The 18,312-nt window shown below is 33.9% G+C and overlaps 1 protein-coding gene across 3 annotated transcripts in view; it reads left to right on the top strand.

The window, feature by feature from the left end:
- The first annotated feature begins 5,003 nt into the window (after positions 1-5,003).
- LOC118182432 (uncharacterized) overlaps positions 5,004-18,312 on the top strand; it is a 144,904-nt gene continuing 131,595 nt past the window's right edge. Inside the window, exon 1 of one of the 3 annotated variants that reach the window (XM_085816488.1) lies at positions 5,004-5,420. The gene's annotated coding sequence lies outside the window, so the exon portion shown is untranslated. The remainder of the gene's footprint in view (positions 5,421-18,312) is intronic. The other 2 variants (XM_085816487.1, XM_085816489.1) reach the window with 2 other exon arrangements.

Genomic DNA, 18,312 nt, shown 5'->3' with positions numbered 1-18,312 from the left:
AATATGCGGCGAGCCACAAGTTCTGTGGTTTGCTGGAAGGTGAGAGGGATGGGAGATCCTCGGACCCGTCCCACCCCGGGGTGCTCTCCATCAAAATTGGGGGCAGAACTGAGCTAAATCTCACTGTCACGTGTACGGTGCTCAAGGCTGTTGCAATGCCAGGAGTGTGGGCTTGGGCTGATGTTACTGTCAGACAAGTGAGCATAAGTAACAAAAGGAACAACAACAACGTTATCAATATGTCTCTGCCAAGAGAGCTGTTTGGACCCGTCTCCTACCCGGGGTGCTCTCCATCAAAATTGGAGGCGGAACTGAGCTAAATCTCACTGTCACGTGTACGGTGCTCAAGGCTGTTGCAATGCCAGGAGTATCTTGCGCTCCTTGCCACGAGGAATTTCGTGGGCTTGGGCTGATGTTACTGTCAGACAAGTGAGCATAAGTAACAAAAGGAACAACAACAACGTTATCAATATGTCTCTGCCAAGAGAGCTGTTTGGACCCGTCTCCTACCCGGGGTGTTCTCCATCAAAATTGGAGGCGGAACTGAGCTAAATCTCACTGTCACGTGTACGGTGCTCAAGGCTGTTGCAATGCCAGGAGTATCTTGCGCTCCTTGCCACGAGGAATTTCGTGGGCTTGCGCTGATGTTACTGTCAGACAAGTGAGCATAAGTAACAAAAGGAACAACAACAACGTTATCAATATGTCTCTGCCAAGAGAGCTGTTTGGACCCGTCTCCTACCCGGGGTGGTGCTCTCCATCAAAATTGGAGGCGGAACTGAGCTAAATCTCACTGTCACGTGTGCGGTGCTCAAGGCTGTTGCAATGCCAGGAGTATCTTGCGCTCCTTGCCACGAAGAATTTCGTGGGCTTGGGCTGATGTTACTGTCAGACAAGTGAGCATAAGTAACAAAAGGAACAACAACAACGTTATCAATATGTCTCTGCCAAGAGAGCTGTTTGGACCTGTCTCCTACCCGGGGTGGTGCTCTCCGTCAAAATTGGAGGCGGAACTGAGCTAAATCTCACTATCACGTGTACGGTGCTCAAGGCTGTTGCAATGCCAGGAGTATCTTGCGCTCCTTGCCACGAGGAATTTCGTGGGCTTGGGCTGATGTTACTGTCAGACAAGTGAGCATAAGTAACAAAAGCAACAACAACAACGTTATCAATATGTCTCTGCCAAGAGAGCTTTTTGTCAAATTTCACTCCTAAATAAATAGTTTCCTCCGTCTCCCAAATGCTTCTACCATTAAACTTCATGTCCATTTCATTTGACTGATGATTCAGGGTAAAGGTTGACACATAGTATTGTCAACATTCTCTTCCATTTGATTTTCTGTAGACAATTCATATAAAGCTTTTAGAATCTGATTGATCCCAAGCACCATTTTATCAGCACGATTTTGCGTGCTAATGCCATAGTAACAAGTTATCAGCATGCAGAGCATATTAAAGGTCCTTTATTTTTTTAGTTCTGTCAGGAAGATCATTAACGTATGCATTAAAAGTCTTGTGCTAGTCAAAGCTCCCTGCGGTAGACCACAATGAATTTGTTTGTAACCAGAGATCCTGGATCCATACTGAACTGCACAATATCTTTGAGTAATGGTATTCTTTATCCATCGAAGCATTTTATCACCGATTGCCAATATTTAAATTTATAAATCAATTTAGTTCTCCAAATACTATCGTATGCTGCTCTGAAATCAACCAAAACTGCAGCTAAAGTTCCATATACAACCAAACTATCTTTAATTGCTTGTGACAGTCTTGTAATTTGTTGACTAGTAGGTTGTTGAATTCTAAATCCACTCTGAATATTTGTTAAAAGATAATGATGCTCTAAATTAAAAGAAAAAAGTCTCTCATGGACCATTCTTCCCATTACCTTAGCCATAATGGAGTTTAAGGTCTGTAAAATTATCAGGGCATCGTGCTGGTTTATCTATCGTTGCTGTGGGAATAAAAATAAAGTTTCACCAGGCTGCTGGAACGTAAGAATTCCAAGAGATATTGTAAAGAGTAAAAAGGGAATTCAAGACATTTGCACCTAACTGTTTAATAGCTTCTGCATGAATGCCATCAGGACCGGGACTCTTATTAATTTTTTGCTTCTGTATAGCATGACTCAGCTCTCTCATAGAGAATTCCATACAACATATATCTTCACCAATCGAATAATTACAATCAATTAATCTTTTCAAAGTTCCTTCATTTCTCTTCATTTCTGCAAACCTTTTCTGTTTGTCCGCGTAAAATTTCACAAACGCCTTCCCAATTTCTTTATCACCTGCTATTTGTTTATTGTTAAATAAAATTGGTTATGAAATAAATGCAATATTGTAAATGGATAAATGTTAATTGTCTTGTGCGAAAAAAAATTGTCATCTGAAATTAAGACCTAATGTGTGTTTTAAACAAAAAAAAAAAAAAAAAAAAAAAAAATATGGTCTTATTTTCCGGGAGGTAGTAAGTACTTTTGAACTAATAGCACAGTCTTGTGCAGGTGTGGAGTCACCAGCGGCTGGGCGGTAAAATCGCTAAACATTGGTAATTCCGATTCGGGTTAGTTAATAGTACTCCGAGAATATAATAAATAGGCAACTACCCATTTTCATATTTAAATATTAACCTCACTGTGATCAGATCGCAATTTTGGTTGCCTTATTCCAACTCTGTATGTATGAACTTTCCTTCATTTTTTTGAGACCATTGAAACAACTGATTAATTTAAATTCACAAACATAAGAAATTTCCACACTGCAAGGGTATCCAAAATATACCAAAATGCAAAATATATTGAAATGTCAATCAGTAACATTAAGGATGCATATTTTCATGTTTTGACACTGTTTCAAAATTAACAGAACACCTTTCAATTTTTCCTTCTTTTATTTTGTTGTTGTCTTGTCCATATTACATGGAACAGTGGTTGCCAGTGTCTACTCCAAAGAAAGGTTAGATTTCTATTTTCTACCCCAATTTTGAGGTAGAGCATCCCGAGGGGAGGGGTCCGGGTGTCTTTTCCTCCCATCCCTCTCCCCTTCCACCAATCCACACGACAGGACTTCCGGCTCGCCGCATATTTGGATTGCCGACATGCCACACCAACACTATACATTTAGAAACATCTATGTCTTCTCCCCGGTTCGAGTCTGGGCCATTCTGTACCGCAGTAGGCTCCCAGCGGATTCATCCACTTTGCGAGAAGTCCCGATCCTTAGCCCAATCTCGGACCTAAAGAGTCGGAAATTCCATGAGTATCTAAGAATATGGCAAGAAGGTTGGGATCATGCCTCCACAGGGAGAAGTGTTTACAATCTCATTCCCAAGGTCAAGACAACAATCCAAACTAATAGCAATTACATGACGTATTTCTTCACTGGTCATGGGCCCTCCCCTTCATACCTCTGCCGCTTTGGCTTCAGAGAGAATGGTAACTGTGAATGTGGCGAGGAGGTTCATCCAGATCATTTTGTGTTCTCCTGCCCACACACAGCACTTAACAGCCTCAAGCAACCAGGAGCCAGATTCTGGAGAAATTGGTTCCAGAATCTACAAAGCAACAGAGTTGCCCAGCGGAAACTGAAAACAATAATTGACTACTGTACTAGCAATTACTCTTCTGACGCTGGAAGAGAGTAGTCATAAAAGTCTATATAAGCTAGTTCAATATGTCAGCAACAGAGTTATGTGATATGTAGGCTCAATATGTAATTTTGTGTTTATGCTGTGCCAGGTTCTCATACATAAAGTTCGTACTGTATCTGAATGCTGCAATGTATCTGTACATGTTTATATCTTTTATTTATGGTACCTAATTTATACTAAGGATCACGCGTACCTCAATGGCATACTTCTTGTAAACGTTAACTTTCATGATAGCGTAATATATATAGATGTATATATCAATATGAGTGACAGTATGTATACTTTTATTTATTTCGGAATATATATGTATGTAAGTGTGTGTATACCTGTATACGAGTTGGTATTTATATATATATACCTATATTTTGATTGCACTCTTCTTCAAGTGCCTTGTATGCACATGTGTATATTTCTTTGTACATTGTTGTACTCTTCTTCAAGTGCCTTGTATGCACATGTATATATTTCTTTGTACATTGTTGCACTCTTCTTCAAGTGCCTTGTATGCACATGTATGTATCTTTTTTGCATTTTATAAATTTCGTCTGCTCAACCGGGGCTGCCCAGGGCTGCGGTCTGGTAGCTAGTTGTTGACTCCCGCCGAGATGGCAACCAATTCTGCATGGATATATCTATACTTGGGTCGGAAGCCAACTCAGCGGTTTACCTCCCCCTAACCACTATACCGTTTGGACGACCCTTCTTTTATTAACAAGGGTTTTTCATTTATAACTTTATATTAGATTTAGTTATCAATTAAACAAGTTGCTGAATTAAATTTAAAAAGAAGGAAAGAAAGAAAGAAAACGGGAGGGAAAAAAACCCCTTCTGCTTGATATTTTTTTTTCCTTATAACTCTATTAATTATTGTCCATGAAAGCAGATAAATTTTGTATAAAACTGATGCACTAATAGTGAATTATTTACAGTATTTTTGCAAAAGTAAGTTTATCTTATGTGCAAATATTGTTTGGCAACCAAGATTCTCTGCTGAAGTACCACTAAACTATAAAAATTGTTATTACCCATCCCATCAATAAATGTTTCTTTGTGCAGAACTGTCCTGATAAGTGATTAATGCGGAACCACGAAAACAGCATATTTAAATTTCTTTTTGACACATTTAATGCTCTATTAAAAAACGTCCACGGCGATCAACCGTAACTCAGCTGTGAACTTGTAATTGTGTAGGTTAAAAAACAATCCTACCAAGGGATCTTATGATGCAAAGGCCAGAGCGTTCAGCTAATTAAAAGATCTTTGATAAATTTAGGTTGTACAACTGACTCTTCAGTTTATTTACAGTTCTACCGATTTTGATAAAAAAAAGGTACGGTACAGTACTGACTCTTCAGTTTATTTCAGTATTTAGGTTGTTTATGTGAGTATCGTTTGCTTACTTTTATTGTTGCAAACAGCGTAAATTTCTTTTATTTTTCTTCCTTTAGTTTTGAACTTTATATGTGGCAACAAGATAATTGATTGATAGAATTGTGTTTGTGACAGCCATGTAGAATGGCTCGCTTATTTTGTATCAATTATTTCGCATTTCTGACATCTTATTTATAATTAGTGTAATGAAATAAAAGCGAAGGAATACAGCCCATGTGTTAAGTGATCATTGTTTGTGAAATATAGTTAGTAAATATAATTTATTATTGGTCAAAAGTCTAGCCGGAGTGCTAGTGAAGATAGTGACTATTCTAAGCGCATTGTAACAAGGCAAATATGCATATGGTTGGGGAAAAATTACTTCGCTTTGTGAGGTAAGTGGATTTTGAACATTTATATTCTACTAAAAATTCGTTTATAACTGATTTTAAGAACAATGTTGTGTAATACAGCATAGAAGTTTCGATTTCGTTTTAATAATAGTGTTAAGTGATTTAAGAACAATTATTGTTTTTGAATTGATCAATTATGAGGAACTTATAACTTTTAAAACAAAAAGAACTGTTTTACGCAGGAGTGTTACTAATTATGTAAAGAAAATTGAAACTACTTTATATGTAGATGAAATTAATTTAATAGAACTAGAGGAATGTGTCGAATTATTGAAACAAAAAGAAACTGAGTTAAGGAAGCTTGATTCTGAAATAGAAGTTTAATTACAGATACTAAAGAATTAGAAAACGAAATAGATAATGATTAGATAGAAATAGATAGATTTACAACTGACTCTTCAGTCAACTGACTTCTTGCTACTAGCAACTGACAACGGACTGTGTAATATAATACTCTTGCTGCCGTTGGACCTTGCCAGTCTTATGGCGCTATCAAATCTTATTTAGTAAATAAATTATTAGGTAATTATTGGTTTACGCAGCTTGAAGCTATTAATGAGGATATTTGCCGATAGGTGGCACCACTGTTGTCGATGTCTGTTGTATAACTGTGATTTCTGCGTTTATGAAGCAAAAGAGCGTTTTTGATTTTCCCATCGTTAACTATAGGGAAATATGAATACGGAATTTTCGAAAAGCTTAGTCGACTTATTCAGGCTTGTATGATGCAAGAATTTTGTTTCCATGTAACACCGCAAATTAATATTACTTACGAAACATATCTGGAAAAAAAAAAAAAAAAAAAAGATTTCTAAAGTAAAACTTTTAATGAAAAAAATTCTTATCTCTTTCTAAAGAAATTCTTAATCCTTTAAATAAAGCAAGGCAATTATTCAGAAATAAACATGCGAAGATTTCTGTACTATAGTAATAAGAGGAATATTCCTTAAATAAAGCTGACTCTTATTCAGAAATATTCCTTAGATGTATAGAAAAATAACGCATCGATTAAAGAAAACCTCACTTTTAACCTTCACATTAAAGTGGCATGGATTTATTTTAAACTATTCTTTTTAACAGATACAAAATTTACCTCAAAATCTCCCTGAGTAATTACACTGAATCTTTGCAAAGATTCGTTTATATATTATATCTGTTAATCTCAAGAACATAGACTTTATGTGCTTAACTGCATTCTAATTTAAGAAAATTATTTAAATTTCGGCATAAATGTGAGTATATTCACATTTCCTGAAATATATTATTTGATTAGATTGCATTAAAGTATATATCCCTCCGACTGTTTAAAGGCATTACTGCAAAATTAATATGTGTCTTTAGCATAAAGTCAAATTGGGGCCTTAAAATGTTTGGCAGGAGGCTCACTGTACACATTTGCCAGGGCCGCAGTGTCGTGAAAACCAACTCATGCTCTTTAGGTTTATGCTAGATTTCAACTTTGTTATGTAGTAATAATTAAGCAGTACTAGATGATAATTTACTAATCAGCCTTTACGAGCAATTCCAAGTTATTTTCAACATCTTTAACTATATATATATTTGTTCCAAATCATGTAAATACAACGAATGTTATTGTTTACGCTTTTTTAGTATTAATCTACTTTTTTTATTAACGTTAATAAGATTTTTGTTTATCATAATAACTAGTGTATATTTGCTATATGTTCCTCATTCATAATTATACACTGACGAGGCAAGACATTATGACCATCTCCAAATTTTTCAATGAACTCATTTGGATAATATGGATGGCACGTGACTAAGTAGGAATGGTATATAACTGTGGTACTACTTTGGTAGACGGTTGCACGGAATTTTGGCAATTTACGTTGGCGCAGTTGTTGGCGCGATTTTTACAAATGTCAGCCATCTTGAAAAACGCTGTTTTTACGAAAAGTAAAATATTCGAATATTAAAAAAAAAATAAATAAAATAAATAAATAAATAAATAAATAAATATCGTTAAAAGTAATGGATTAATTTTTTAATGAAAATGCTTCTTAAGATGGCAGGCAAGTGTAAATAAATACATTTACTATGAGTATAAAATACTAAAGTAAGGTTATTAGTACTTTCATATAGCAAAGACGAGAATAAAATTACCGCTATAAAAATATTGTGCCAACGTTTAATTAGATTAAAATATTACTGAAATTGAATATCGAATTAAAAACCATCATACCAACATTTAAAAGAATTAGAATATTATTAAATTCAAATACTTTAAAATAGGTTATATGGACAATAATTATCTCAGCAATTTTTGAAAATAGTGTATTAATTTTTTTAACAAAAATTGAAGTATAACAATTATAAAATAAAAGAAAAATATGTACTTACATTTTTTGAGTCATTTAACCTGTTGTTTAGTGATAAGTACCACAAAAAAATCGGAATCATAATTTAGATAACATCTTTGAAGTAATTCGAAGATACGAATTAAATTTTAAAACGGCGCGGAAATGCACAAATTGTCAGTAACCAATCAGGGAGCTGATTACAGCTCGTTAATGCACAAATATTCTATAACCAATCAGAGAGCTTATTACATCACGCCTAGAATTAAAATTATTTAAAAATTCATACATAATAAAATCATTTTTTAAAAAAATGCAAAATTAAATTGTATTTTGATATTTAACAGTCATAAATAATATTCAAAACATTAGATTAAATTTATACATATTAAAACTAATTACTTTTAAAGTAAGGGAACGTCATTGATTACATCATCCACAACATAAAATTTCTTAAAATATGATAAACAATAAAATTTTATTTCAAATAAAAATGCAAAATTAAATTGATTTTTAATATTTAGAAGCCATAAATAATATTTAAAACACGGAATTTATGCACAATAAAACACATTATTTTTTAAATACAATGACAACAAAGTATCGGTTACCATAAATAACTTATCCAGCAATAGGTTTACCATAGTTGTATTACTCGCGAAAAGAAAATCGCCAAAATCGTCTACCAAAGTAGCACCAAGGAATCATTCGTGCACTTATTTTTGCGAATGATGGGATAGGTTGCTGATCTACACGAATTTCGCGGAGGGCAGATTGTAATGGTCCTAAGACTCAGAACGAGATCTCCGAAACTACATGACTGGTAGGTTTCTCCTGATCTGTCGTTATTAGTATTTATACGAAATGGCTAAATGACGATGAAACCATTATTAGACGCAGGTCTTGGACGTCCACGCGTCATCAAAGAAAAATGACGTCGAAGATTATCTCGCTTGGTACAGCAAAATTGGCGTCGAACAGTTTCTCAGCTGACAGCCCAATACATTGCAGGTCCAAGCGCAACCTGTTGGTTATGGGAATGCGCAGCAGTTTTGGAACGTACAGTTCAGCGGACACTGTTGGATATGGGAATTCGCAGCAGACGTCCCACTCATGTTTCTCTGTTTACCAAGCTTCATTGTCGACTAGGTCTACAGTGGGCCTGTCTTGTGTGTGTGTGTGTGTTTGTTGTTTATTGTGTGTGTTTGTGTGTGTGTGTGTGTGTGTTTGTTGTTTATTGTTTTTGCTGTTTTTTAATTATATTTAATATTATGATTAATCCAGAACTCAGTTAATGTATTCCAAAATTTGTAATGTATTTGATCATCTTTACATCTGTACTTGATTACTATAGCACATCCTTAATATAACTGTATGCCTAACATGTACACTGCTCAAAAAAAAAAAAAAAAAAAAAGGGACAGTCCTATATCTCCCGATCTACTGGGCCGATTGACAAAATTCAAATTGCGTTCTTCATGTCTCGAAAGCGCGACTTAGGATATATATTACATTTATATATAACACTATTCTAACATAGGTATTTTGACACAAAATCGGACTTTTTCTGAAATAACATACCAACTTTTTTACATATTTCGATTCTACGACTCAAATTACGCCTAAATATGAAATTTTGTAAAATTTGGAGCGAAATTTACGGAGAAATTCACAAATTTATGTTGGCACTTTTTTGTCAGTTTGCGCCAAGAATACTTCACTTGGCGAACTTCTTAATATATGGCAACCTAGTTTCCTTAGGAAAAAAAGTCACCATCGTTCCTTTTTTCCTAATAATATTCTTTATATTATATTTTTAATTATAACTTATTATTTTAAGTAATTTTTTCTTTTCGAATTTCAATTTAATTGTTTAAGTTCCACGTTTTTTTTTTTTTTTTTTTTTTTCGAATAACTGTTTTAAAAATTTCTATTTACCTATTCGAACTGCGTAAATAAAGGTGCAGCGTTTATTTATTATTTTTTTTTTTCAAATAGTTTTCTTTATATATATTTTTCGTCATAGCTATTATTTTAGGTCATTTTAAATTTTTATACTTTTATTTTAATTGTTTGTGTTGCATTGTCTCTTCAGATAATTGTTTTAAAATTTTCTATTTATTCCTTCGAACTGAGCATTTTAAATATATTTATTAATATCAATTTTCCAGAATTTGATTTTATTTATTTGAACTGCGTTTTTTTCGGAAGAATACTTTGTAACCCAGACTACGATGCGTTTGAAAACTGCATACTATATTAAAAGAGAAAATACAATAAAGCACAGTTTTACACGCCTTTCAATGTTCCGTTCAGAAAAAATATATATAAATAAGAGAGATGTATAACCGATATTTTAACTTAGGATGACTTGCATACACTGCTTTAAACAGTTTTATCATTGTGCCCATTGCTTTACACAATTTTATCCTACATTTGGTTTCTTAAAATGTTATTCATATTTTAGTCAAATATTTTATTTTTGAAATCGCAAGAATCAAATATCATAAGATTGAAAAGTTTTAAATTTAAAAAAATACGAAAACTAAATTTTACGAAAAAATTTATTTTTCTTCTCTGTTTCTTTAAGCATTCTAAAAGTATATTGAAAAGTATCCAACTTTTCGAAACATTTTGGTATTTCTGACAATCATTTTAAATAAAGTTATCGCCTTCCATTTCATAAAGGCCCACAAACGGCCGAGCGGTAAAGTTGCTGAACACTGGTAGTTCACTCCGGGGTTCGAAGCCCGGTAAACGGGCTGGTTGCATAGGCGTTTTCGTGGATTTTCTCATGTGTACCGCGTATGACAGCTGGTTTCCCTTAGAAAGTTCTTCACGAAGTATTTCGTCAGAGCCTTTATCAGTCTTTAGAGGCTAAACATTTTGAAGCTATGAGATGAAAGGAAAGACTGGTTTCATCAAAAGGTTTTGATTTATTTTATTATGACAAAGCACACTACGGCTATTTGCCTAAGGGGAGGGATGCCTTCCTGGAGGACTTTCTAAGAAAAACTGGCTCACATACACGTTACACATGGGGAAAACCACGAAAACGCCCATGCAGCCAGCCCGTTCGCGGGATTCGAACCTCGGAATCGAACTACCAGTGTTCAGCGACTTTACCGCTCGGCCGCTAGTTCATCAGGAAGGGAAAAAAACATCTTTAAGTGACATCCACATGCATCACTGAATAAACTCCTGAATCTTCAAATAATTCGACTGAGGAAATCATGGGATTCACCATTTATGATACGATATGATGTTCTATAACGTAATTTACACAACCATATAGTTTAAAACCAGTCGCTCTTCACTTTAATCTGCAATGATATCGTTTTGTCTTTTCTGTTAACACAAGCTCCATTAATGGTATTTGCTGGTGTACTCGTCCAAGTGTTTTCTCTTTGAACACCTAAATTCTTTGAAGTATCCTGAAAGTATATTCGAAAGCGTCCAACTTTTTGAACATCTTGGTACGTCTGACAGCCAAATTTCCCTGCAAATGTTTGCTTACCTTTCTCCCTAATTTTCTTCTTTCCTTTCAGTGCTCACACAAGAAAATTAAGATTTTTCGACTGCTAAACTTCCATACATTTTGCATTCTTGTCAATTTTTTAAAATATCAATTATATGAATTGCGTTTCAGCTAAAGACAGCTTTTCATTTTCTAGTCATTTTAGCTATAAATAAATAAAGCGAAGTCCAAAGGATAAATAATTTAATTAAAAGTTTTTTGCTAAATGACAAAGAAATAAAACAGTCCAGCAGGGTTTATTCTGTACCACAGAGTAACCCGATTCTTATATCGGCTGAAACAATCTAAATCATATTAAAGATCATGTTTTTTTTTATACAATCTATAACGCGAGAGAAAAAATTAGCTTCTTAAAACATGCTTTCTAAGAGAATTAATATAAAAATTTATATTTATATATATATTTTTTAAAGTTGGGACTTGAACCAAACTGTCAGACTTTTAAAGCTTATTTTACATGGTGGTTATTATTAAAGTTCCACTTTGAAATGGTCATAAAAGGAAAACTACCGGACCAAATGTTATCAAACTTGGGAATCGTGTAAAGGAGGTTATGAGAATTTATTTTCGGCGGAAAAAAAAAAGAGTTCAAAAACTCACCACCAGTGGAAAAATGGCGCTGTATACAATATTGTTAAATGAAATAAGACACGAAAACATCTGTTTAAAATGTGTTTAATATTTTCCGAAACGTGTTACAAAGCATGTTCAATGTAGCGTCCAGCATTTTCCGAAAGCAAGTTAAATCATGTTACTGCATTCTCAACAGCAGCTCTTAGCATATCAGGTTTGGTTTTGGTTTGGTTTATTAGATTACGGCAAAGCACTCGAGGGCTATCTGCCTTAAGGGAGGGATGCCTTCATGGAGGACATTTTAAGGGAAACTGGCTCGTATACACGTTACACATAGCATATCAGGAGGAATGCTATCAGTGTATCACATTTTTCATTTCTGCCAAATTGTTTAGATTATCACCATAAACAGTGCTTTTGAGATAACCTCATAGACAAAAGTCACAGAGGTTGAGGTCTGGTGGGAAGAGGGGAAGTGTTGGCCTATAAGACGTTCATTTGTGAAATGTTGCCTAAGTAACTATGCGACACTCTTGAGGTGGTGCCCAGCCCTGCATAAAAATCGTAGTATCTAAAATGCCACGTTACTGCAGTTCATGTATCACGAAACATTTTAATATTGGCTCTAAGGAACTGCAATCGCAGTGGTCCAGCTGTCGACTGCTCTTCAGAAAAAAATGGTTCAGTTATAAAACTAGCTGTCATTCAACAGTAAACGGTGTGAAATGACTGTTATGCAATCGAATGCAGTAGGAGAATGCAATGGAACTAGATAGATAACATGAGAGATTTCTTTGGCCCAAATCGATTAAAAGCGATTTGAATCAGTATCTTCATGTTTTAGTGCCGAATTCAGGCTTAAAAAATTACAAATTAGCGATCTGTAAGAAAACGATTTCCAGATTGTACGCACTTGTGAGAGTGATTTTCGATTTCACATTTTCTAATCGCTAATTCATGGTTTTCACGGACGAAATTCTCACTTACAGGGATGGCGCACTCGACATTTATCGAATTTAACGTCTTTAAATAATAATTTGCCTACTTCAAAGTTTCTTAAGGGTATACAACATATTAAACCCGTTTAACAAAAGGTTAAGTTAGATTCCGACCCATATTTCGTTTAACAATATTGCATACAGCGCCATTTCCCTCCCTGGTGGTGAGGTTTCGAACTTCCTTTTTTTCGCGGAAAATAAATTCCCATGACCTCCTTTACACGATTTCCAAGTTTGATAACATTTGATCCAGTAGTTTTCCTTTTATGACCGTTTCAATGTGGAACTTTAATTATAACCACTCTGTATATTATTAAATTTTAATTTGAAGCTATGCGTTATATGTATACCATGCGTAAAATTTTCTCTTTTATGGAAAAATAAAAAATCGAAGCAAATATACTTAGTATAATGGACCAAAACTGAAAACATTTCCCCTCCCTCCGAAAATAAAATATTGAAATTTCGAACTTGAATTTACTGGGTTATCGAAATATTTAATTTGACTTATCTTCTAAGTCCTAGTTCCGACAACAATTCCGTCAAAAATTCCGAATTACTTAAGCTAAAGTAAAAGATTTAGTATATATTCACTGTATGTTAATAAAGTAATCAGAGTGTAATAAAAATAGATTATAGAATTTACGCTGATGTAACTTTTTGTCTGACTGCACAACATGTAATGGAAGAGAAGGTTTGTAGAGATCTGTTTTTCACATGCCTCTAAAAGTAGATGTCATATTAATTTCGTCTCTTCAATGTCAAAAAACTTTCCTTTGAGAGGCAACTTTAGTTTTTGAGAAAGAAAAAAAATCACAAGAAGACAAATTTGAAGAACATGCAGGACGATTGAATATACATACTTATTTTCCGAACACAAGCGGTTCTCCGACTGTTTATTGAATAATGAAAAGATGCATTGTCATGCAATACAAAACATTTGGAATACGTTTTCTGGCTGAATAACGTAAGATTAAAAGTCATCTGCTTAATTCACATCCATTTACAAGTCAACTACTCGGGCAATTGCAGAATCGTTTTGATCCTGAGCTTGTAAGACGAACCTAATATCACTGGATTTAAACACTTCTTTAATCTTCCGAGAACGTTCCTTCTTTAGCTCATATTCCAAGAATATTAAGTGAATACAATTATTGCCAAAGAAATTGAATATTCATTTGCACTACGGCTTGGTAGTTTACTAACGAGTTAACAAAAATTCTGCTTTTTGTGTCAAAGAATACAACAATATTTTAAATATTTACAAATAAAATATTAAATTGGAAATTTAATTGGAGCGTCATCAGTTGCCTAGCATTTGAAAAAGAAAATATTGTTAAATACTAATTGTTTGCTGCTCAGTCTAACCCAGGCTGCATGGTTGGTTTTCGTAGTTTTTTAGGTTCTCTTTACAAAGATTCTCTATGAAAGCATCTTAATCAAATAGCTCCCATGTTTTTTCTATGTTCAAATAACCAACTAACCTAGTTTAAGCGCGATTTCCGAGTGAAGTTACTAGTAAAATCCGAATACTCATTAAAAATCATGTAGCTAGCCAATCGGGAGTAACATGAAAGATACGGCGCCAATAATTGGAACGTTGTTACGGTACGCTGTTTCTTAACTTAGATGGTCATTCCTTAATTAAATAGCGCACCAACGGCCGAGCGTTAAAGAGGCTGAACTCTGGTAGTTCAGTCCGAGGTTCGAATCCCGCGAACGGGCTGGCCGCATGGGCGGTTTCGTGGTTTTCCCCATGTGTAACGTGTATGCGAGCCAGTTTCCCTTAGAAAGTCCTCCACGAAGGCATCCCTCAGGCAGATAGCCCTCGTGTGCTTTGCCATAATTAAATAATCCAATTCAATCCTTAATTAAATATAATTGATTTGTAAATTCTACTAGAACTGACGGTAAGAATTGAAGTGGAAATAAGTAATATGGTGTGCAATCTTGATTAATATAAAATTAAAAATATTTGCATAGAAAAATGTTTGCATTCAGACAGAAAGTTTTTTGAAATATTTGCAATTACTTTATAAGAAGGATTTATTAATAACAGCAATAATTACTTATTATATTACTGATGATTAGGATTCAGTTCTTGACAATTACATTCTAAATTAGAATTTTAAGGATATAATGAAAATACGCTACGCACAAAAATACATTTTAGGAAAAAAATGAGTTGATTTTTTATGTTTTAAAACTTCTTAATTCATTTAGTAAACATCGTATCCTCGTTGTTTACTGAATCCAGAATGTTGGTGTCGTTTATATAATTATTCTTACTTGTCCACAGAATCTGCTGACTTATCCAGCCATTAAGTAGCTGCAGATCATTTCTACATAACCATTGAACTTCCATTAATTCAGTCTCTAGAGGGTTGTATGTTTATATCATAATTTGACTTTTATAAAAAATGATTATTCTAAATATTATGTTTCTATAAAAATATATTGTGCTTTAAAAATATGGATAATAGTATCAGCCGCTCTTTCAGCCACTTCAAAAGCAACAGTTTGTTTAGAAATAAATTATGCAGTTAATGTCATAAAATTCAAATAAATATCAAACGAAAATTCTCAGTTTTAGACAATTCGATTTAAACGAAGTAAAGTAGCAGACGATAAAACGCCGAAGGTAAAAATTTACTCTTACAAAAACTTACTCTTAATTTTTTTAAAAAAAGAAAAGATACGAGAGAAATTTAAAAAAAAAATAGTTAAAAATTTGAATAATATCATCTATAATTTAAAAAATAGCCTTTCATATAGTATTAATAAATATTTATTACGCATCATTGAGGGAAAAAATGTCATATAATTAATTCTCCGTAAAATTTTACTTGAAGTTTAAGGTTAAAAATAGCTGTGGCAATTCAGTGTAACAAAAATCCATAGACCACATTTGGCGTTATTATCGCTCAAAGAAAAGGTGCCAAATTTCAAAACGCGAAATTATGTAAATTCGTGTATATCTTAGAAAATTTTGAGTAAAAAAGTCTAATTTTTTGCAGATATGCTTAAAAATACACCTACTTTAAGATGATGGTAAAAATTTTATAGGTTATAATTCAAAAATTTTTTCGAAAAAGCTATAGAAATTATTTAAAAATAAAAATTTAAAAAATAAAAGGCAAAAAATGGGTAAATTTTATTTGGAATGAACCAAAATTTCGAAATGTGAGAGAAAAAATCAAAAAAGTTTAATAAAAAAAGAGATATTAATAAATATTTGCCAAATTCAATTAACATCGAGGAGCTAAAATTTTGAGAGCTAATATTTTAAAAACTAACCGTACGATTTTTACAAAACTTGGTATTCTGGCATAATTTGAGTCGTAGAATCGAAATATGTAAAAAAATTGGTATGTTATTTCAGAAAAAGTCCAATTTTGTGTCAAAATACCTATGTTAGAATAGTACTATAAATAAATCTAATATATATCCTAAGTCGCGCTTTCGAGACATGAAAAACGTAGTTTGAATTTTGTCAATCGCCCCAGTAGAACGGGAGATATAGCACTGTCCCATTTTTTTTTGAGCAGTGTACCATAATAGTGAAAAGTGTTCCGCTTAGTTTCAGCAGTCCCCACATGCCCCTTCTTTCCCTGTTCTGGTTCTTATTTCAATGTACCTCGTTTCGTGACCATTCCCCGGAGGACACAGTAATAAGCTTCTTATTTATATTTATTCATATATTTATTTTTAATTCCATCGACGGGATCCAACAGGCTGAAAAGCACCTAACCCAGTGGGCCAGCTGTTCCGTCGATGGCGAAAAGAAAGAAAAGTGTGCCCGGGAACATCGAGACTGGACCATGGAAGTTTAAGTGGTCGAAGAATCACGAGTTGGAAGACAGTTACCTGGTCGAAGAATCACGATTTCTCATTCATCACGTCGGTGGTCAGGGTACGCCGTCTTCCAGGCGAACAGTTGCTCCCCCTTCCCGTACAGCGGGTCATATACAGGCTGATGGTAGCGGTGCTATGCTTTGAAGAACTTTCTCATGGGCGGCTGTGGTACCCTTAATTATAGTAAGACAGATCATGAAAGTTACGGGTTATCTGAGCATAACTGTGGATTAAATGCACCCTTACACAGAGTCTGTCTTCCCAACAAGAAATGGAATCTGCGAGCAGGACAACATCCCATGTCACAAGGCTCGAATTCTGCTGGAGTGGCTCGAGGGACATAAAGATGAATTTCAGTTAATGTCCTGACCTGACCAACGTTCCATATCGCAACCCGAGAGGGCAAATCTGGGACGTTCTGGAGCGGCAGCTCCGAGCTCAAACACCACCACGTCGGAATATCTCGACTTTGCTTGACCGGTGCTTAGACCATTTGATACAGCCCATCCACAGTCATTTACCAAGAACTTCTGGCATTTATGCCAAGGCAAGTTGAAGCTGTTTTGCAGACCAAACACGCGCATCACGTTATTGAGTAGATGGTCATAATGTTTTGAATCTTCAGTATTTATTATGTAGATAAATAAACCTGTTCAAGAAAGGATAGCATTGTTCATATATGTCTATATAGATGATACGATACATTAATATATAATCGAGCTTTCAGTGCTTTAAAACCAGCATACTGTAAAAGATTCAGCTTCTTGTAGGCTAACAATGAGTGACAACAATGTAAGTTATCATAACGAATGGTTCTTTAAAGCAAAAATAAGCTGTCATTATTGAATAAACTGTTCATTACGCAACACAAAGTTGGAATAAATTATCTGCAATAATTGAACTAATTTGTTGAGATACAGATTTCATTTCTCACCATTTTCTATTCTAAATTTTAATTCTGCATTAAAACTAGCTCATTTCAACGTAAGAAAATTAAAATTCTTCCCCGATTTTGATCAAAATGGACAAAGTATGTATAATTTTACATATATGTAGGTATATATTCTTTGCAAAGCTTAAATAGAAAACAAAAGTTTTCAACAACGCAAATTTTGAGCATGAAAACGATAAGATTTGAACATCTCTCCTTAACTGCAATGAGGCCTTTTACATGACTTTAAAGATGAAATATGTTCCCATTTATTATTGTAATAAAATAATATTTTTGCTTTATTTAATCTAAAGTGGATGGTAAAAATCAGTATAACTTAAATTCTGATCGATTCCTTTTTTATTTATATTTTTGTGGTGTGAGCTATATTTTTAAAACTGCAAAATTGTTATGTTACTTAAAGGATGTAAGACAACCAAATGAAAAGGATTTCAAAAGGAACTTATGCTTTGACAAATTTAGCTAGTAATACTAAATCAATAATTATATTTCTTTTCCACTTTTTATTATCTTTCCATTTAATGAACTTGATTAAATTTGAAACTATTATTGGTTTTACTTCGTATATCTATTCCACTATTAATCACTAACATGGAAAGCGAAACTATTGCCAAAGATTTCAAATAAATAAATTTATTGA

The sequence above is a fragment of the Stegodyphus dumicola genome, chromosome 5 (assembly GCF_044657685.1).
Source record: "Stegodyphus dumicola isolate Sdum_Otavi_A_Nest chromosome 5, ASM4465768v1".
Classification (NCBI taxonomy): Eukaryota; Metazoa; Arthropoda; class Arachnida; order Araneae; family Eresidae; genus Stegodyphus; species Stegodyphus dumicola.
This window is presented reverse-complemented; position numbering and strand designations above follow the sequence as displayed.